Source organism: Monodelphis domestica, chromosome 4 (genome assembly GCF_027887165.1).
Source record: "Monodelphis domestica isolate mMonDom1 chromosome 4, mMonDom1.pri, whole genome shotgun sequence".
Lineage (NCBI taxonomy): Eukaryota > Metazoa > Chordata > Mammalia > Didelphimorphia > Didelphidae > Monodelphis > Monodelphis domestica.
In genome coordinates, this window is record NC_077230.1 from 227,129,567 (window position 1) to 227,151,483 (window position 21,917).

A 21,917-nucleotide genomic window follows, 5' to 3' on the forward strand; every position below is an offset into this window, starting at 1 on the left:
ATACTATAGATGAAGAAACTAAGATACAGAGAGGTAAAGTTAAGTGACTTGCCCAAGGTCACTCAGATAACAAACATCAGAAGCAGCATTTGTATGCAGGTCTTCTATGTATAGAACCAGGACTCTTTCCACTGTTCCAACAGATCTGATTTCCTAATTCTGTTTTCCTTAGACCAATATTAAAATAAGCATGCATTCCCCAAATTCAAATATATATTCAAGCAATGAAAGATAGCAGTTGAAAAGCATGAAGGTCTGGGAATAAGAGTAACATGGATAATCCACAAAGTAGATAACTGAGAATTGATTTTAAATATAGTTTAGTTTTACTTAAGACCTTCATTTTCAAAAGCCATCCTCATTTATTCTCTTAACTCTTCAAGGCTTAGTAGATATTATTATTTCCATTGTTACATAGAAGAATGCTGACCTTGAACAAATTGCTGCCCTAGGCCTTTGCTTGCTTATCTACAAAATGATAAGGGCAGACTAGAGGAGCCCTAAGCTCCTTTCCACTCTATGCAAGTCTTTGATTTCCATGTTAAGTGAATTGTCCAGAATCACAAAGCAAACCATTGGATTTATGGTTCAAAAACTAGACTTCACTCTGAGGCCAGTACTTAAATCCCTCAGTGATGGGGAAGCCTTCTCACATAAGAAAGTATCACTTGGAGAGACTTCCGGTCAAGATGGTGGCTTAGAAGCAGCGAAAGTTCAGACCTCGGAAACCCTTCCTTACCGATCGCAAACTGAGTGCTCCTAGGACACCGACATTCAAGCTGAACAACAGGACAGACCCAGGGAACCCTCCTCCTGGACCTGGATCAAAAGGCCCCCCCCAAAAGCCAGAACCCTAGATCACTCGGATCTAAGGGGTAGGCAGAAGGAAGGTCCCAGGACCCATCCCCCCCAACCCAAAGTGCTGAGCCCACAGCAGCAGTGGGAACCTCAGGGCTGGAAAAAGGGCCTCAGGGCTGGCTATTCTGAAGGACTCACCTTGAAAGCAACCTGAGCCAGTCTCCAGGGTGCCCAACACAGATGTCAGGGAAACATAGAGAGAAGGGGGAAGCCTGTAGCCCCCTGGCTGGGTCCTTCCATCTGAGTCTCAAGAGAGGTTCCAGCTTTAGAGCACCAGCTGAACCCAATCCCATCAGGAGCCCTCAGAGCTACTGAAAGGACAGAAACCTCAGGGCCGGCAAAGGGGTTACTCCAAAGAGCTTACCTTGAAAGCATCCTGGGCCAGTCTCTGGGCATTCAACACAGACTGTAGAGGAGGAGTTTTGTTTTGTTTTTTTTGGTCCGGGGAGCATTGGGCCCACATCAGCTGAACTTAATCCTCTCAGGAGCCCTCAGAACCCAGGGAGGCCAGGACCCCTCCCCACTTAGAGAGCAGGGTCTTTGGAAAGAACAGAAACCTCAGGGGTTGCTCCAATGGGCATTCCTTGAAAGCAACCTGGGCCAGTCTCTGGGCATTCAAAACAGATTGTGGAGGATATTCTGGAAAGCAAGGAACTAGGTCTACAACCAAGAATAAAATACCCATCAAAACTGACTATATTCTTACAGGGGAAAGTATGGTCATTCAACACAACAGAAGAGTTCCAAGCATTCATAAATAAAAGACCAGACCTGAACAGAAAATTTGATGTCCAACCACAGAACTCAAGAGAATCGTCAAAAGGTAGGAAAAAAAACAAACAAAACAACAACAAAAAGTTTATAAGAGACTCAATAAGTTAAAATGATATGTATCCCTATAAGAAAAGAGGTCATTAGCAACTCTTAAAAACTGTTGCTATCACCTGAGCAGCTAGAAGAATTACACTCAGAGGGAACAGTGACAAACTGTATAGGATGAAAGGACAAGACATAAATAGTTATATAGATATATGCATGCATAAATACATATACATGTGTATGTATATATATATATATACATGACTAGAGCTAAACAAAAAAGAGGTTATGACTAAAAGAAATGGGAAAAGAAACAAATGGGGGTAAATTTATATATAACAAAGAAGCTCATGGCAGGAGGGGGGAGAACATTGATACACTGGAAGGGTAAAGAGGTTGGAGATAGGAAATACTCAACTCTTACGTACTTTGAAACTGACCCAAAGAGGGAAGAACAATCCAATCCATTGGGGAAGAGAATAGATTTGCGCCCTATAGGGGAGTAGAAGGGTAAAAAATGGACTGGTGGGGAGGGAAGCAGTACAAGGAAGGGAGAGGGGGAGGGGGAAATTTTAAAAAGACTACAGGGGAAAATAAGGGAGGGAATAAGAAGGGAAGGGGGTAGAGAGGGAAGTAAAATAAGGGGGGAAACTAAGGGGACTGACTATAAACAAACATTGGTATAGAAGGAAATAGTGAAAGAAGAAAAGGCAGGACCAGGAGTAGAAATCAAAATGCTGGGAAATACACAGCTAGTAATCATAACTCTGAATGTGAATGGAATGAACTCACCCATAAAACACAAGCAAATAGCAGAGTGGATTAGAATACAAAACCCTACCATATGCTGTCTACAAGAAACACACATGAGGAAGGTAGATACGCATAGGGTGAAAGTAAGAGGATGGAGCCAAATCTATTGGGCATCAAATGATAAAAAGAAGGCAGGAGTCGCAATCATGATATCCGACAAAGCCAAAGTAAAAATAAATCTAGTTAAAAGAGATAGGGAAGGTAATTACATCCTGATAAAAGGCAGTATAGACAATGAGGAAATATCTGTACTCAATATGTATGCAACAAATGGCAGAGCATCCAAATTTTTAAAGGAGAAACTGGAGGAGCTCAAGGATGAAATAGATAGAAAAACTATACTAGTGGGAGATTTGAACCTTCCCCTATCCGAACTAGATAAATCAAACCAAAAATTAAATAAGAAAGAGGTGAGAGAAGCAAATGAAATCTTAGAAAAATTAGAGTTAGTATACATATGGAGAAAAATAAATAGGGACAAAAAGGAATACACCTTCTTTTCAGTAGCACATGGTACATTCACAAAAATTGACCATGTACTAGGGCACAAAATTATTGCAAACAAGTGCAAAAGGGAAGAAATAATAAATGCAACCTTCTCAGACCACAGTGCAATAAAAATAATAATTAGTAAGGGTACATGGATAGATAAATCAAAAATTAATTGGAAATTAAACAATATGATTCTCCAAAACCAGCTAGTTAAAGAACAAATCGTAGAAACAATTAATAACTTCATTGAAGAAAACAACAATGGTGAGACTTCCTTTCAAAACCTATGGGATGCAGCCAAAGCAGTACTCAGGGGGGAATTTATACCCTTGAGTTCATATATAAACAAATTAAGAAGGGTAGAAGTCAATGAATTGGGCATGCAAATTAAAAAAACTAGAAAGTGAACAAATTAAAAATCCTAAGATGAAGACTAAATTAGAGATCCTAAAAATCAAAGGAGAAATTAATAAAATTGAAAGCCAAAGAACTATTGATTTAATAAATAAGACTAGAAGCTGGTACTTTGAAAAAACAAATAAAATTGACAAAGTACTAGTCAGTCTAATTAAAAAAAGGAAAGGAAAAAACCAAATTGACAGTATCCAAGATGAAAAGGGAAACCTCACCTCTAATGAAGAGGAAATCAAGGCAATCATTAAAAACTACTATGCCCAATTATATGGCAAAAAATATGGCAATCTAAGTGATATGGATGAATACTTACAAAAATATAAACTGCCTAGACTAAAAGATGAAGAACTAAATACCTAAACAACCCCATATCAGAAAAAGAAATTGAACAAGCCATCAAAGAACTCCCTAAGAAAAAATCCCCAAGTCCAGATGGATTCACAAATGAATTCTATCAAACATTCAAAGAACAGCTAACCTCAATACTATACAAACGATTTGACAGAATAAGCCAAGAAGGGGTTCTACCAAATTAAGCCAGGCAGGTTAAAAACAGAGAAAGAAAACTATAGGCCAATCTCCGTAATGAATATAGATGCAAAAATCTTAAATAGGATACTAGCAAAAAGACTTCAGCACGTCATCACAAGGGTTATCCACTACAATCAGGTAGGATTCATACCAGGAATGCAAGGATGGTTCAATATTAGGAAAACCATCCACATAATTTACCATATAAACAAGCAAACCGACAAAAATCACATGATTATCTCAATAGATGCAAAAAAAGCTTTTGACAAAATATAACACCCATTCCTATTGAAAACACTAGAAAGTATAGGAATAGAAGGGCCTTTCCTAAAAATAATAAACAGTATATACCTAAAACCATCAGCAAACATCATCTGCAATGGGGAAAAACTCAAAGCCTTCCCAATAATATCAGGAGTCAAACAAGGATGCCCACTATCACCTTTATTATTTAATATTGTACTAGAAACACTAGCAGTAGCAATTAGAGAAGAAAAAGAAATTGAAGGTATTAAAATTGGCAATGAGGAGACCAAGCTGTCACTCTTTGCGGATGATATGATAATATACTTAAAGAATCCCAGGGAATCAACCAAAAAGCTAATCGAAATAATCAACAACTTTAGCAAAGTTGCAGGGTACAAAATAAACCCACATAAGTAATCAGCATTTCTACATATCTCCAACCCAGTTCAGCAGCAAGAATTAGAAAGAGAAATTCCATTTAAAGTCACCCGAGACAATATAAAATACTTAGGAATCTATCTGCCGAGACAAACACAGGAACTATATGAACACAACAACAAAACTCTCTCCACACAATTAAAACTAGATCTAAACAATTGGAAAAACATTGATTGCTCATGGATAGGACGAGCCAATATAATAAAAATGACCATCCTACCCAAACTTATCTATTTAGTGCCATACCCATTGAACTACCAAAAAACTATTTTACTGAATTAGAGAAAACCATAACAAAGTTCATTTGGAAGAATAAAGGATCAAGGATATCCAGGGAAATAATGAAAAAAAATACAAAGGAAGGTGGCCTTGCAGTCCCAGAACTCAAACTATATTACAAAGCAGAGTTCATCAAAACAATTTGGTACTGGCTAAGAGACAGAAAGGAGGATCAGTGGAATAGACTTGGGGTAAATGACCTCAGTAAGACAGTCTTTGACAAACCCAAAAATCCCAGCTTTTGGAACAAAAATCCAGTATTTGATCAAAACTGCTGGAAAAATTGGAAGACAGTGTGGGAGAGATTAAGTTTGGATCAACACCTCACACCCTACACCAAGATAAACTCAGAATGGACGAATGACTTGAATATAAAGAAGGAAACTATAAGCAAATTAGGTGAACACAGAATAGTATACATGTCAGAACTTTGGGAAGGTAAAGATTTTAAAACCAAGCAAGACTTAGAAAGAGTCCCAAAATGCAAAATAAATTATTTTGACTACATCAAATTAAAAAGGTTTTGTACAAACAAAACCAATGTAACTAAAATTAGAAGGAAAGCAACAAATTGGGAAACAATCTTCATAACAAAAACCTCTGACAAAGGTCTAATTACTCCAATCTATAAAGAGCTAAACCAGTTGTACAAAAAATCAAGCCATTCTCCAATTGAAAAATGGGCAAGGGACATGAATAGGCAATTTTCAGTTAAAGAAATCAAAACTATTAATAAGCACATGAAAAAGCGTTCTATGTCTCTTATAATCAGAGAGATGCAAATCAAAACAACTCTGAAGTATCACTTCACACCTAGCAGATTGGTCAACAGGACAGCAAACGAAAGTAATGAATGCTGGAGGGGATGTGGCAAAGTAGGGACATTAATGCATTGCTGGTGGAGTTGTGAATTGATCCAACCATTCTGGAGGGCAATTTGGAACTATGCCCAAAGGGCGATAAAAGACGTCTGCCCTTTGATCCAGCCATAGCACTGCTGTGTTTGTATCCCAAAAAGATAATAAGGAAAAAGACTTGTACAAAAATATTCATAGCTGAGCTCTTTGTGGTGGCCAAAAATTGGAAAATGAGGGGATGCCCTTCAATTGGAGAATGGCTGAACAAATTGTGGTATATGTTGGTGATGGAATACTCTTGTGCTAAAAGGAATAATAAAGTGGAGGAATTCCATGGAGACTGGAACAACCTCCAGGAAGTGATGCAGAGTGAGACGAGCAGAACCAGGAGAACACTGTACACAGAGACTGACACATTGTGGTACAAGAGAACATAATGGACTTCTCGCATAATGGCTTCACAATGTCCCTGAACAACCTGCAGCGATCTACGAGAAAAAGAAAAAAAAAAACTATCCTCAAGCAGAGGACAAACTGAGGGAGTAAAACACCGAGCAAAAGCAACTGCTTGACTACAGAGGTTGAGGGGACATGATGGAGGAGAGATGCTAAATGAGCACCGTAATGCAAATACCAACAACAAGGAAATGGGTTCAGAGCAAGGACACATGTGATATCCAGACGAATCACCCGTTGGCTAGGGAAGGGGTGGGGTGGGGAGGAAAAGTAAATGATCTGTTTCCAATGAACAATGTATGAAAATGACCAAATAAAATAATGTTTTAAAAACTAAAAAAAAAAAAAAAGAAAGTATCACTTGGACATTATGCCAGTTTGGATAAAAATGAAAACCTATTGAGAATCAAAAATTGTACCCAGCTTGCTAAATGTTTTTGTCTCTATAACTCAACAGGGATATCACTCTGAATGGAAAGAGGAATATGGGGGATTGAATGAATGAGAGCAAATGTTTCTATTCAGCTTTCCAACATTCTTTTCACTACTTTTCTGCAGAGCCTGGGGCTGGACTTGCCTAGAAGGCACTCAGATGGTAAACTGTGGTGTGTTGTAGGGGGTTACTGATACAGAAGTGAAAGACAGTATCTCTCATGATTGAGTCACATTTTCTAAAAGGGAAAACTACCCAATTTGAACTGGCTTTTTGGCTGGCACTCTGTTCTGCTTTTCGCTTGGAGCTTAGAAACCAAAAGGGCTCCTTTTCCCAAACACATGGCTAGACTCTTCAGGGGGACAATGTCCAAGGTTCTTTTCCGAAATTTTTTCCCACTGAATTCAATAAACATTTATTAGGTTGTTACCATGTTCAAGGCACCTGTGTTTGACCCTGGAAAGTCAAAGACAAAAATGAAATAATTCCTGCCCTCAGGAAGCTTACATTCTCCTTAGAGAGATATATAAAGAGAAAAGTTAATACATGATAATTTGTGGAGGAAGAGAACACTCAAAATGGGAGAAAATCAGAGAAGACTTCATGGAAGTAGAATCTAGGCTGTGCCTCAGAGAAAGACTTCAGTGCACAAAGAATGAGAAGAAGCTCACCAGAGGAAAAGTGATTTGCCCACTGAGGTCTGTGGGAAGCCCTTGGATTATAGCTGTCCTGAATATATTGAGGAAAGAAGTCCAGGACTTAATTTTTTCAAGCTCAGGCTTAGATGTTACCTCCTACAAAAACCTTCCTGCTTCTTCCATCCCACCTCCCTTGAGAATACTTCTTCCTTTTCTAATTACCTTTTATATGCTTATACTGGAACCAGTTCTTCAGGGAACCTGAGGGTTAGGTTGACATGAGATGACATGAATTCTTGGGGAACCTCATCAGCATAATTTTGTGAATTTGTCCAACAGGGTTCAGTTCCTTGGGAATAGGAGCAAAACGATAGATGGTGGGGGGAAGATCTAAAGTTGAGGGAGATCCCTATTTTAAAAAGAGGAAAGCAGCTTGGCAAAGTGAGAAAGCAATGAATTTGAAATCAGAGAATCCAGAATTCAAATCCTGCCTCTGCCACTTAGTATATCTGTAACTGTGGGGAAGCCTTTTTAACTATCCAAGGATCAGTTTTCTCATTGGTTAAAATGAGAGTTAGACTTGAAAACATCCAAGGTCCCTTGCAGCTCTAACTCTATGATCCTAAAAGTAGAAGTCTATGATCAGAGAATGGAATTTCATGATGGAGGTGGTGACTGTGGAGGTGGCAAGGCATAAGTTATGATGAAATCAAAAGTATAAGCTAAAAATAAAAAGTATATAAGTTAATTTATATGTACAAAACCTTTTAATTTAATGTATTCACAATTACTCATTTTACTTTTAACAATGGTTTCTCTCTCTTGTTCATTCATAAATTTTCTTCTACCCATAAATCTGATAGGTAATATGTTTCTTATTTTTCTCATTTGTTTATAATATCTCACTTCATGCTTAGGTCATATATACATTTTAATATTATCTTGGTAAATGATCTAAAATATCAGTTAGTTTCTGCCAGACTACTCTCCAGTTTTCCCAATAATTTTATCAAATAGTGAATTCTTATCCCAATTTTTTTGTCCTTAATTTTTCTACATCCCTTTCAACATTTATCATTTTCCCTTTTATCATTTTAGATAATTTGACTAATAGATGTGAGATATCTCAGGTTTTTGTTTGTATTTCTCTGATTAATAATGATTTAGAGCATTTTTCATATAGTTTTGACTTCTTTATATAAAAACTATCTGTTTATCTCTTTTGACCATTTATCAATAAAGTAATAGCTCATATTCTTATATATTTAACAAAGTTATTTATATATTTTAAATATGAGAGCTCTATTAAAGAAGTTGTCTACAAACCCCCTACCCCCCCAATTTACTGTTTTCCTTCTAATCTTGGCTATATTAGTTTGATGAGCAGGTTAATTTTGGAAAGACCTACATGAAATTATGAGTGTGAAATGAGCAAAACCAAGAAAACATGATATGCAGCAACAGATAGAATGGCTTGTATGTGCCCAGCTCCAGAGAAAGAACTGATCAATAGAAATAAAATAAGACACAGCTTTATGTTAATATGTATCTTTTTGTCAAATTATATTTTCTCTAATGGGGAAAGAGAGGGAGTTAAGAGAGTGTATTAATGCAACAAACATAAATAAATTTAAATTTTAAAATATGTAGGCTAATTACATAGAAAGAAGCAGGAAATCATGAAAGCTCCTGAAGCTGAACTGGAAAGTCAGAACTGAAGTCCCTATGAATTGGGGCAGGATTTAAAGTAGAGAGGAGGACTTTGGGCCAGTCACAGACTCCTTGAGATAGAAGGGAGTGTAAACTAGAGTCCTATAGATTACAGGCTTTAGAATTTGGACAGGGAAAATTAAGGTGATGAATTGAAAATTCAAAGATGAGATTGTTCAATGATGACAGCAGAGTTGGTACAGAAATGTTAGTAAGAGGGAGGGCTGAGTAGTAAAAGAGGTTTATCTCCAGGCTTCCCAGTCCCTTCGCTCTGCTATCCCTTGTCATTACTTTGACCTCTTTTTCTACCTGAACAGCAATAGCAAAAGGTAAAAAATAATAACAGAGGTCATGTTGTTCTGTGCCCCATCATCTCCTTCCTTATCTTCCTGTACAATAGCCAATGTCATATCTGTGATCCTAATAATGAAGTCATGACTCCAGCAATTTATCAGTGTAGGAAAGAGGCAAGTGATTTTAGCTCCATCTCTTCTAGCCTATGAATTATCCAAAAAATTACTTCAGTCCTCTACTTCACTTTACCTGGGTGGACACATTCATAGTTATTTGGGGCAATGTAGCATTTACTCCTTCCTAAAGTCTAGTAACCTTTAAATTCATGCTGACCAAAAAGAGTTCCTTGACCCACCAGTTTTGGAGAATTAGATTATTTAGTTTCCAATTAATTTTAATTTGCCTCTCAATGAACCCTTATTGATTATAATTTTTATTACATTGTGATCTGGAAAAGTTCCATTTATTATTTCTGCTTTTCTGCATTTGGTTGTGATATTTTTATGCCCCAGTACATGGTCAATTTTTTTATATGTACCAGGTGATGTTGAAAAGAAGGTATATTCCTTTTTATCCCTATTCAGTTTTGTCCAGATATCTATTAACTCTAACTTTTCTAAAATTTCATTCATTTCCCTTACTTCTTTCTTATTTATTTTTTGGTTCAATTTATCTAGTTCTGATAGTGGAAAGTTAAGGTCCCTCACTAGTATAGTTTTATTATCTATTGCTTAAGTTTCTTTAGTTTCTCCTTTAAAAATCTGGATGCTATTCCATTTGGTGCATATATGTTGAGTACTGATATTTCTTGTCTATACTGCCTTTTATCAAGATATAATTACCTTCCTTATCTCTTGAATCAAATCTATTCTTGCTTTAGCTTTGTCTGAGATCATGATCACTTCTGCCTTCTTTGTCTCAGTTGAAGCCCAATAGATTCTGCTCCAGTCTCTTACCTTTACTCTCTGTGTGTATGCCTGCTACAAATGTATTTCTTTTATACAGATATAATAGGATTCTGGTTTTTAATTCATTCAGCTATCTGCTTCTATTCTACGGGTAAATTCATCCCATTTACATTCACAGTTATGATTATTGTCTGTGTATTCCCCTCCATCTTATTTCTTCTTTTAATCCTGACTTTTCTCCTCTCACTCTTTCCCCCCACTCCAGTGTTTTGTGTTTAATCATTCCCCTCCTTCCCCCTCCCTTGTATTATTCCCCTTCACACAACTTCCCTTCTTATTCCCCTCCTACTTCTCAATAGGGTAATATAGGATTCTATACCCCAATGAATCTGGCTGTTCTTTCCTCTCTGAACCAATTCCAATGAAAGTAAGGTTTGGGGGAGGGGGGTTGTTTTTTGTTTTTGTTTTTAAACCCTTACCTTCTGTCTTGGAATCAATACTGTGTATTGGTTCCAAGGCAGTAAGGGCTAGGCAATGGGGGTTAATTGACTTGCCCAGGGTCACACAGCTGGGAATTGTCTGAGGCCAGATTTGAACCTAGGACCTCCAGTCTCTAGGCCTGGCTCTCAATCCACTGAGCCACCCAGCTGCCCTTGAAAGTAAGGTTGAATATTAAATATTAACTGTCAGCACCCTCATCCTCCCCTCCATTGTAATAGTATTTCCCCAGCCACTTCTGATCATCTTTGGATAATTTCTTGTAATATGATGTCTAAGCTTTTTTTTTTTTTGGTCATGACTTTCAGGTAGTCCAATAATTTTTAAATTGTCTCTCCTGGATCTATTTTCCAGATGAGTTGCTTTTTCAATGAGATAGTTCATATTTTCTTATAGTTATTCGTTCTTTTGATTGTGTTTTATTGTTTCTTTTTTAAATTTTATTTAAATAGTCAATTTAGAATATTATTCCTTGGTTAAAAGAATCATATTCTTTCCCTCCCCTCCTCCACCCCTTCCCATAGCTGGCACTCAATTCCACTGGGTTTTGCATGTGTCCTTGATCAGAACCCATTTCCATGTTGTTGATGTTTGCACTAGGATGATCATTTAGAGTCTACATCCCCAATCATATCCCCCTTGACCCATATAATCAAGCAGTTGTTTTTCTTCTGTGTTTCTACTTCCACAGATCTTCCTCTGAATGTGAGTAGCATTATTTCTCATAAGTCCTTCAAAATTGCCCTTGATCATTGCATTGTCACTAATGGAGAAGTCCATTACATTCTATTGTGACACAATATATCAGTCTCTGTACAATGTTCTCCTGGTTCTGCTCCTTTCACTCTGCATCAGTTCCTGGAGGCCATTCCAGTTCCAATGGAATTCCTCCAATTTATTATTCCTTTGAGCACAGTAGTATTCCATCACCAACATATACTGTTTTATTGTTTCTTGATGTCCCATGAAGTCATTAGTTTTTATTTGCCCAGTTCAAATTTTAAAAGATTGAATTTCTTCCATGATCTTTTCCATTTGATCCATTCTACTTTTCATGGCACTCTTTTCTTCATTAGATTTTTTTTTGCCTTTTTTTCTAGTAGGTCAATTCTGTTTTTAGGAGACCTTTTTCTTCATTGGATTTTTGTGCCCATTTTTCCAGTTGACCAGTTTTCCTTTTTAAGCTGTTATTTTCTTTTCCCCATTTTTCTTCAACCTGCCTTATTTGATTTTTTAATTCCTTTGTTAGTTCTTCTAGAAAATGAGCCCAATTTCTATTTTGGGGCTATTGTTTTTTTTAAGTTTTGCTTATAGATGCTTAGATCTTCTCATCCTCTGTTGGTTTTGCATTTTGCTCTTTTTCCCCCCATAGAAGTTTTCAAGAGTTACATTTTTTTTCTGTTGTTTGCTCATTTTCCTAGTCTTTGGGGGTTTTTTAAACCTGTGGACTAGGAACTCTCCAAGCTATTTGCAAATTCTCTCTCCTCTTCTGGTTTGCAGGATTAGGCAGAGTGAGCTAATTTTCCCCGAGTTAAGTCTTCCATGCAGCCAGCCACTGATGCTTGAGTGTGCCCAGCCAGATGGACTCATGGTCCTCAACTCAGACTGGTGCCAGGGCCTGGAACTTCAAGGGGTGGATCTGATGCCCACTTTTGCTGGTGTTGCTCCTATCCTGGGCTCCTGAAGTTAGCCTACACCCAATCACAGAATCTGGGAGATGGGGAGAGGGGGGAGGTGTTGGCCAGCACTTCTGTGTGTGCAGTTTTGCTTCTGTTTTCCCCTTATCCCATGAAAATCAATTCTCTGTCTCTGTCTCTCTCTCTGTCTCTCTCTCTGTCTCTCTGTCTCTCTCTCTCTGTCTCTGTCTCTCTCTGTCTCTCTCTCTCTGTCTCTCTCTCTCTCTCTCTCTCTCTCTCTCTCTCTCTCTCTCTCTCTCTCTCTCTCTCTCTCTCTCTCTCTCTGTCTCTCTCTCTCCCTACCTTTCAATTTATGTTCAGCAGGAGAGCCCCATGACTTCTTGCTGTTGGGTTTGGATTCCTGTATTTTTGAAGATTGGTATAGAAGGACAGTCAGAGCAGTTGGGGCTTTTACTGCTACTAGGCTGCCTTGCATAGCATATGCATCTTGACTCTTCCCCTGGCCAAGAAGAGTTATCATGAGGGATAGCAAGGTGACTTAGTGTTCTTTTTTAAAAGTTACAGTGAAATGGATTTTCACAACGAAACTGTCTCTTGTCATGGCAGATCCTGTGAGAATAGTCAGTGTCCAAAATAAAAATCCATATCATATCAGTAAGTCAACTTACTGAGGACCAAAACTGAACCTTATCTGAATCCTCTAGATGATTTTAAGATTTTCTACATTTCTCACAGTCATCATTTTGAGAGGCAGCAATGTGGTAGTGGATTGTCAGAAGCCTTGGAGTCAAGAACATCTAGATTGGAGTCTTGCCTATGTAATATATGAGCTGTGGGACCACAAACAAGTCACTTAACTTTTTGGTATTCCAGACAACTCTCTGAAATTTTAAGTTACAGACAAGTTACCAAGGGAGTTTTCTGTTGTTCAGTCATTTCAGTAGTATTGATTCTTCATTACCTCATTTGGGATTTCCTTCGCAAAGATACTAAAGTAGTTTTCATTTCCTTCTCCAACTCAGATGAGGAAACTGAGTCGGTTTGCAAAGCAAAAGCATCAGAAATATTATCTCATTTTATCCTCAAAAGAACCTTGAGAAGTAGGTATTACTATACTTCCCATTTTACAAATGAAGAAACTTAGACAAAATTTAAACCCTTTATATAACTCCTTTACTATTTTTTAGCATTAAAGCTGGAAAGTCTTGGATTCAGTGAATTTTGGTTCATACTTACTTTGTGGCTCCAAGTAAGACAGTTTACCTATTAGTTCAATGGGCGATTTTTTAGATTATAAATTGCAGACAATTTCTTATGTGTATTAGTAGAGAGAGTTTCTTTACCTAGAAGTTCCCCATATGAATGGAATCATATATATCCTCTATTCCTTGTTATGGGTATTTCAATCCTGGAAGTTTCCAGGTGTTGTTCAATAATTTTTAGTCATTCTGGACTGTTCACAACACCATTTGGGATTTTTCTTGGCAAAAAAAGGAAGTGGTTTACAATTTCCTTCTTCATCTCATTTGACATTTGAGAAAACTGAGTCAAACAAGGTTAAGTGGCTTGCTTGGTATCACACAACTAGTCTGAGTCTAGATTTGAATTCAGTAGATGAATCTTCCTACCTTCAGGGCCAGCACTCTATCCACTGCCCTACCTAACTGCCCCTAGGAAGTTCTGCCCACCCCACAAAAAAATATTAATCGTGACTAAGAGCATAGTCTATAATATACCTGAAAGCTTATGATTCCTTGTTGAAAGAGTAGATATTTTCTTCTACAGATAGTCTTTGACCTGTCTTTGACATTCATGCATTCATCCATATCCTAAACCCCAATGGTTTGACAGAGTATGCAGAGACCCCTTTTCTGACTACTGTAACTAATTAAAACACTATTACAAGTCAAAAAGACCTCTACAAGCCAAACTAGATGTGACAAAGATGTTTTTGGTAGCTGGAAGGGCTACTCATGGACAGCCCTCACTCAGACAATTTCTATTTTTGTTTTAGAAATAGTTCTAACAATTTTCTTTATCTGATTTCCAAGGTACAACAGAAAATGAGAATGGAAGTAGAGAAGACAGTGCCAAAAGGAGCAAGACCACATGGCAGCATGAAATGCCAACTGACAAGAGAGACAAAAATTAGGTAAGACATCACTATCTGATGAAAACATCACTGTACCTAAGTACTGTTTATAATGATGTCACAGATTCATTTTAAAAATCTAAATTCTGTTTGGAATACCCTATTTTAAAAGGTAAGAAAGCATGAAAAACATTTTAGAATGGTCTCTATTAAAATGGTTAATATTTTTAAAGTTGTAGTCCTTATGGAGGTATACTTTGTTTACCAAGAAAATTTACTTATATAAACCAATTAAATAAAGTTAATGTTGTATCACACACACACACACACACACACACACACACACACACACACACACACACCAGCTATTCTCTGTCCTCTCTCCACAAGAGTTACTATGTCTTTTACTCTTCTGTCAAAAAAAATTGGTCAGCAAGATCAAAGAAACAAAAAATCCAGGATTGGTGTTCTATGAAGACAATGTCAATGCATCAGAGAGGCCTTTGGGGAAACTGTTGCACAGTGGTATTCTGGTTCTAGCTCATATCAAACTGATTGATTATTAAATTTTCAACATGAGCTTTTATACCTTGAAACTATGAAAAGTTACAAACCACAAGTTTGATTTAATATTTTGTTGATGTCTAGACTTAAGAAAATTATATAGAAAATTTTAATAATAAGATTAAACTTTAAAGAATTTTTTTCCTCCAGAGAGCCAGTTGTTAAACATTTACTATCTATATTCTTGCAGGTAGGTGATAGTTGACAAAGAAATTGTTCTCTGCTATAAATTCTCTTCTTTAAAAACAAAACTTACCTTCTGTCTTAGAATTGCAGAAGAGTGGTAAGGGTTAGGCAATTGGGATTGTGACTTGCCCAGGGTCACATAGGAAGTGTCCAAGGCTAGATCTGAACCCAGGACCTCCTGTCTCTAGGCCTGCCTTTTTATCCACTGAGCCACCTTGTTGTCCCTCTGCTATAAATTCTGAAAAGAATTTTAAAATTACATGAGAAAAGTTATTGAATGCCAATGCATTTTAATCTGGAAATCCCACTATTTTGCATATATCTCTAGGAGATCAAAAACAGGCACCATCTTTACCAAAATAGCCATGATAACATGTTTTGTGGAGCAAAAAAGCTGGAAACAAAGTATATTCAAATATAGGGGAAATAGGTAAGTAAACTGTGGTATCTGAAGGTAATGGGACATTATTGGGCTACAAAAATGACAAATATGAGAAAATCATCAAAAACAATTAGAAGAGTTCTATGAACTGGTATTGATTGAGAGAAGCAGATCAATAACTAATGTCACAATGACTACAACACAATAAATGAAAATAGCACTAAAAGGCAGATATACTCAATTAGATAGAGTTAGAACTACAAGGGACATTGGAAACCACCTAGTCCAATCACCTCTTCCTACAGATGAGTAACCTGAGGTCCCCAAAGATTCAGTGACTTGTTCAAAGTCACATTGTTGGTGTTTCCTCATTGTCTCAACGATTGAGCTATGAGTTCCAAAAAGGGATAAATTGTCTTTTTGCTTTTCTTTCTATCCCTAGAACTCAGTACAGTGGCTGGCTTATAACAGGCAATTAATTCTCCTCAAATTGCAATGATCAGAGAATAGATGATGAAATATGCCTCCCTCCTCCTCAAAGAGGAGGTTTACAGGGGCAGATGTGTACACTGTCATATATGATCACTATTTTGAAAAATTCTGCCTAATTGTTTTTCTTTTCTTTCTTAACAAGGAAAGATATTATAGGAGACAGGAAGGATACATTGGAAAATAACCTTTTTTTTAAGGCATTAATACAATTTCTAAAGTGGGAGGGTAGATCTCTGAGTTATAAGGGTTTATGAACCCAACCAAAGGAAATTTCTATTCTCCTTTGGCTTCTAGAAACTATTTCTTACTCCCAAAGAGGATTTCACTAATTCTCTTCCAATTCAGATGGTTTCACTGCCTCAAAAATTCTAAAAGCAAAGGTACTGTTAGCCCTTCCAGGGCCTCATGAGCAAAATTTAGGTGTGGTAAGAAACCTTCATGTAAAGGGCATGAGCACATTTTTCCCTAGCTCATAGCTGAGCCAACAACATTTCCCTTTCCAATTAACAAAGACTTCTCTTGAAGAGAAATATAGGTTTTCCATATGCTTCCCTAAAGTCCAAGAACATTCCATGAGAGGAAAAACTGTAGGCATAGGTATATTTTTACCACCATCATTAAATAATTGAAAGCTTTGGAAAATCACAGGGAATATAGAGTTTGAAAGAAACAGTATAGTGAAGGTGAAGAAAATCTGTAATGTAGGTAATATGGGACCATTGGACTTGGATGAGTTGAGAATCTAAAGATTCGATTCCTTCCTACTCCACCCATGAATGTATGATTTGGTGGGGGAGGGGGAAGTCACTTTTCTTTTTCTAGAAATCTAGAAGCCTCCCTGAGCAAAAACTGATAAATGGAAATAAGGAAGCCATAATTTTATAGATACATGTACCTTTTTGTCTAATGATACGTTCCCTAAGAGATGGGTTACATAGGAATTCTAATATAATTAACAAATAAATCAATTTAAATTTAAAAATGAAGCTTTCCAGAGGTTATCTTTATAGGATCCTTTAAAACTAGCTCAAATATTAACTCCTCCATGAAATCTTTCTTGATCTCCCACCCCCCAACTCTAGTTATCTTATCTCTAGAAAAAAATGACCATATATTTATTGTCTATACGTATCTATATAGATACACACACAAACACATGTGCATGCCCATGCGTGTCTTCTCTCCTAAAAGGATTCAAACCCTAAGAGGGCAAGGATTATTTCATTTTTGTCTTTGTATCTGTAGCACACTATCCAGCACATAGTAGACAACAAATGATTTACTGAGCTAAAAGGGATATTAGAAAACCATCTGTTCTAGTCCTCCAATTTTACAGATGAGGAAACTGAGACAGAGAAGTTCATTGATTTTCTGATTGTTTGTTCTTCATTTTCCAAGAGGACCAATAACATCATGGAGAGATGTCTTGGTTTGAGAATGAATTGGATTTAAGTGAGGAAGAGTTGCACAAAGTCATCAGCCTCACTTCAAGAGTCGCCCAAGTCCGGCGGCAAGGAGAAAATCAAGATGACTGGCACTAGCCTGGGAGGCAATGGATGACCTTGGCATCTTCAATGTCTAACCAAGCTCTAGGCATTCCACACGACCTGCTTCAGCCACCTTCATGACTGTTGGAACAAATTGTTCTAATCCACCCATTCCTTTGGGGAAAGTTCTCACATGCTCGCGACAGACATCCTCCTAACTCACCAACAGGTTTGAGGACTATTGGTTACCATCAGCCTGGTTTAGCCTATCAGCTAAGATAGTTTCAACTGGGGCTGGCCATTATGTATGCTATAGCTTCTTGGAGCTACAGGCGAGACTTGGGTGAAAGGTAGACACCAAAGATGGAAGGAGTAGCCCTGAAAAGGGCTTGGCAAGCCCTCCTACCAGAAATGCCAGTCCTCTCTGAACACCCCATACCCCAAGACTTTCTAACCCAATAGGAAACAGAGCTTGGTTTCAGAACCAGGACCTCTGGCTCCAAATACAGCAGAGGTGGTGGTGGCGGTGGCGGTGGTGGTGTTTTAAATCCTGTGCCATACCCTCCCTCATAGACATCCTTTAGCTATGCCAAATTGGCCAAAGACATGCAAGGCTAATTGAATTTTGATGAATTGGCACTTGAGTATATAGGCTGTCCCTCGTGGACAATAATTCAATAAACATAAACTGAATTCCTTCTGTATGCCGGATGCTGGGGTGAGCATTGGAGATATGGAAGGCAAGTGCAAAAGCAGCTCCTTCCTTCAGGGAGTTTCCATTCTCCTGTGGCAATCAAACACATCACTATAGCCATGTCAATTCAGAGTGCGCAAAGTAATACCAAGGAATTTCGAGAAGGAGCAAAGAGGGCTAACAAAGGGCTTCACCCTAGCTAGGGACTTGATCCTTGATCCCACACAGGGAATCGTGGCTGAGTGGCAATAGCAAAATCTCCAGAATTTCACAGGCTCTCTGTCTGCCTTTGTTTCTAGTTTTACTGCTTGCTGGGCGCTGGTGGTCAGCATGAGCTCAGCCAATGCGCGTCTTGCTTGCAGTCACGGTAACCTGGTTTGAAGGGTTAGTAAGGGTGAGAGGAGGGATGTGGCTATACTAGAAACTCAGGCGAAGTTCAATTTTAGTTAAATAGGTGAATTGGGGCGGGGGGGGGGGGGCCGATCTTATTTCATTCCTGATGGCTTCTGGACTACCTCCTCTAATGCCTTTAATGATCCTGTTAGCTTAATGACTCTGTTGCCAATTAAAGTTGTACTGGTTAAACATTGTGAATTACATTCTGCTTGTTAGTGTCCGCCTTTGATACACCGTAATAGCAGGTAATCTCTTTTACATCATAACTCATTTTAAATATTCCTTTTTCCATATCTGTTCTTCCTCAAGTGATTTATCACCTGGTCCCGAGAAGAAGTGCAATAAAAAGAAAGTTAAGACCTAAATAACTCTTCCAGAGTCTTTTCGTTCATAGCTTTTGGGAAGAAAATGGGAGCAAAGGGTGAAGGGATTTTCTGATTGACTGTTTGAGAAATGAGAGGTTGGCAACCAGAGACTTGAACTAAACTAGCTATTCCGCATGAAAATATTAGCTTTATATCACCTCCCTGCCCTTCCTCCTCTTGGAAGAAAAATCAACAAAGGCCAAAGCCAAAACCCCACTGGAAAAGTAAAGGGGTTGGCGGGGTGACAGAAAGGAGTAAGGTAATTATCCAGATAAATCAGGGGAACCTACACATGTATAAATAACTAAATAGATAGGTAAGTGAATATGTATACCCAAAGCATGTATGCGTATGTGGTACTGGAGAGTAGATTATGCTTACATGTTACATATGCATTACAAAAACACTCATTTGTATTTGTGTATTCATTATATCTTTGCATGTTTATGTATTTTATATCTTCATATTTTCTATTTACATATATATTATATTATACATACATTGTGTGTGCAAAGTACATGCAAATTAGCTGAATAATCTGGATAATTGTCTCATTTGCTAATTAAATTGCCCACAGGAGGTATGAAATATAGAATTTAGCAAAAATCTGTCAAATGTAATCAATGTCAACCATTTGAATAATTAAAACAAATACAGCCATTTTCTTTTTTCTACACATGAAAAGTACTTTTCTACCCTTCCTCTCTCAGACCCCTCAATCTCACATTGATTCCCGGTAGCCAACTCACTTTGCCTGGCAGATCTCACCAGGCCTCAGCTTCTGAAACAGTTTCCAAAACTTTTTTGTTTTCTTAGACAAATTCTCAAGCTGCTCTTTTAACATAATGATCGTTGACATTTGTGTAGATTTAGTCTACATAGCCCTTTCAATGGATCACATCATCTGTGTTTTGTAACAACTCCATTAGGAAAGGCATCAATAAAAAATTTTATTGTAAAAAATAGACTTTATGTCAGAAATACCATGAGAAATGTTTGCCGATAGCTGTAGAAAATGAAATGGATAATCATTTGATGATCCCCATCTTTCAGAGGAGGTAACTGAGAGTCAGAGAAAGGAATTGTCTTGCCCATGACTGGACTGCTAGTAAGTTCCAGGAGTGAGATACAAGCCTTAGTCTTCCTAAGTCCAAGTTCCCCTCTGCCACATTGCCTCCAAGTAGGATGTGAGTCCCTAATCCTTGCACCCAAGGAAGGTCCTCATCCAAGTGTCATATCTTTTTTCTTCCTAAGAAGTTTTATGACCCCAGATTTAGGAGTAACACTTACAGAGGACACATTTTGAACTAAACAGGCATGAGTTACACAAGTCTTAATAAAACCCAATCATTCTCTTTGACAGTCCATGAATGCTCATGGTAAATCATGGGAATTAGAGGGGGGAAAATATCTTTGGGGGCATCCGGTTCAGTCCTTGGAAACAAATCCAAGATTGACCTATATAGCATTTTATTTGGGTGCCTCCTTTTTTGACCACACTATGCTGTCTTCATAAATAATAGAAAAGGTCAAAGAGGCCTGTTTCACACACAGTTCACTGAAAAAGTTTTAAAATGTAGATGAAAAGATACATCCTCACTGAATCCCATTTAAGACAAAATTACCACATTATTCCCATGTAGGTTGCCGCTGAATATATTCAGGATAGATCTCTAAACTGATATCTTTTTGAAAAGAAAAAGAAGATATTGATAAACATCACCAAATCATTACACATAAATACTGACCTTTGGAACAAGAAATTAGTTAGGGTTTTTTTTCGAACAACAAATAAGCTCTCCACAAGATTTTAGGGCAAATTCAGCAACTATAGAACCAGAATTGGAAGTGACCTTAGTGATCATTTAGTTTAACTCTCACATTTTTCAGATAAGGAAACTGAGGCCCAAAGAGGTAAGTGTCTTATTTAAGAGAAAGAAGAGGCAAATCCAAGCTAAAAACTCAGAGCCTTTGATTCTAAATTGATAACCCTTTTCACTGTACAAGGGGGTTTAGGATTACAGAAAAATATTAAAATGACCAAAAAAAGGAGATGTGCTTGCTCTTCATGACTGGAAAAGACCTAATAAGTTGGGCTTGGCAATCTCTATTGATCTAGTGTTATCCTGTCCTCTCCTTCTCTCAAGTAAAGGATGATGGAATTCCAGAATTAGAGGATGCTTACTAATATTATTTCATTCTACGTATCAAGAAATGGAGACCTGATATTACAGGAGGAAAGCTGATATTATAAATCTGGAAATCTGAACTCCTGGCTCCTACGAGGTTCCTATATATGGCAGCATCTTAGGTATAGAAGCTTGGGAAACTTACTGGTTCATAAAGTAATAACTAACATTGACTTAACATTTTAAGGTTCACAAAGGGCTTTGCATATATGTGTATGCATGTGCGTATATAGATGTAAGCATAAATATTATGTGCATAAATAGGTAATCAATGGGGTTTATGGGGTGTTCTGGGAGGACTAGTACCTCTGGTACAAGGACGTGCAAGCCCTTTGCAGGGCTGCTCCTCCACTTCTCAGCCAATGCTCACCTGTGGCTCCAAGAAGCTGTAGCCACACGCTGCTAAGACAATTTCAGCAGAGAGGTAAAACCAGGCTGAGGGTAAATGAATTAAAAGTCTCAAACCCAAAAGTGAGCTAGAGGGATGTCTACTCCAAACGTGTGCAGACTTCCTCCAGAGAAATGAGTAGATGAGAACAAATCGTTCTAATAGCCAAAAAGGCAGCTGTAGCAGGCTTTGTGGAACACTTAGGGCTTGATCAGACATTGAAGATGCCAAGATCATCCGCTGCATCCTGGGCTATCACTAGCTGTCCTGACTTTTGTCTTGCCCCTGGACTTGGATGACTGGAAGAGAGAGTGAGGCTGACAACTCTTAATTGATGAGCAAGTCAAGACATCACCCTAGG

The 21,917-nt window shown here is 37.8% G+C and overlaps 1 long non-coding RNA gene across 1 annotated transcript; it reads left to right on the forward strand.

Moving 5' to 3' along the window:
- The first annotated feature begins 493 nt into the window (after positions 1–493).
- LOC103101784 (uncharacterized) lies at positions 494–18,695 on the forward strand. Its single transcript, XR_467833.3, has 3 exons — positions 494–1,681; positions 14,373–14,473; positions 17,436–18,695. It is a non-coding gene; the product is annotated as an uncharacterized LOC103101784 (long non-coding RNA).
- Positions 18,696–21,917: the final 3,222 nt, after the last annotated feature.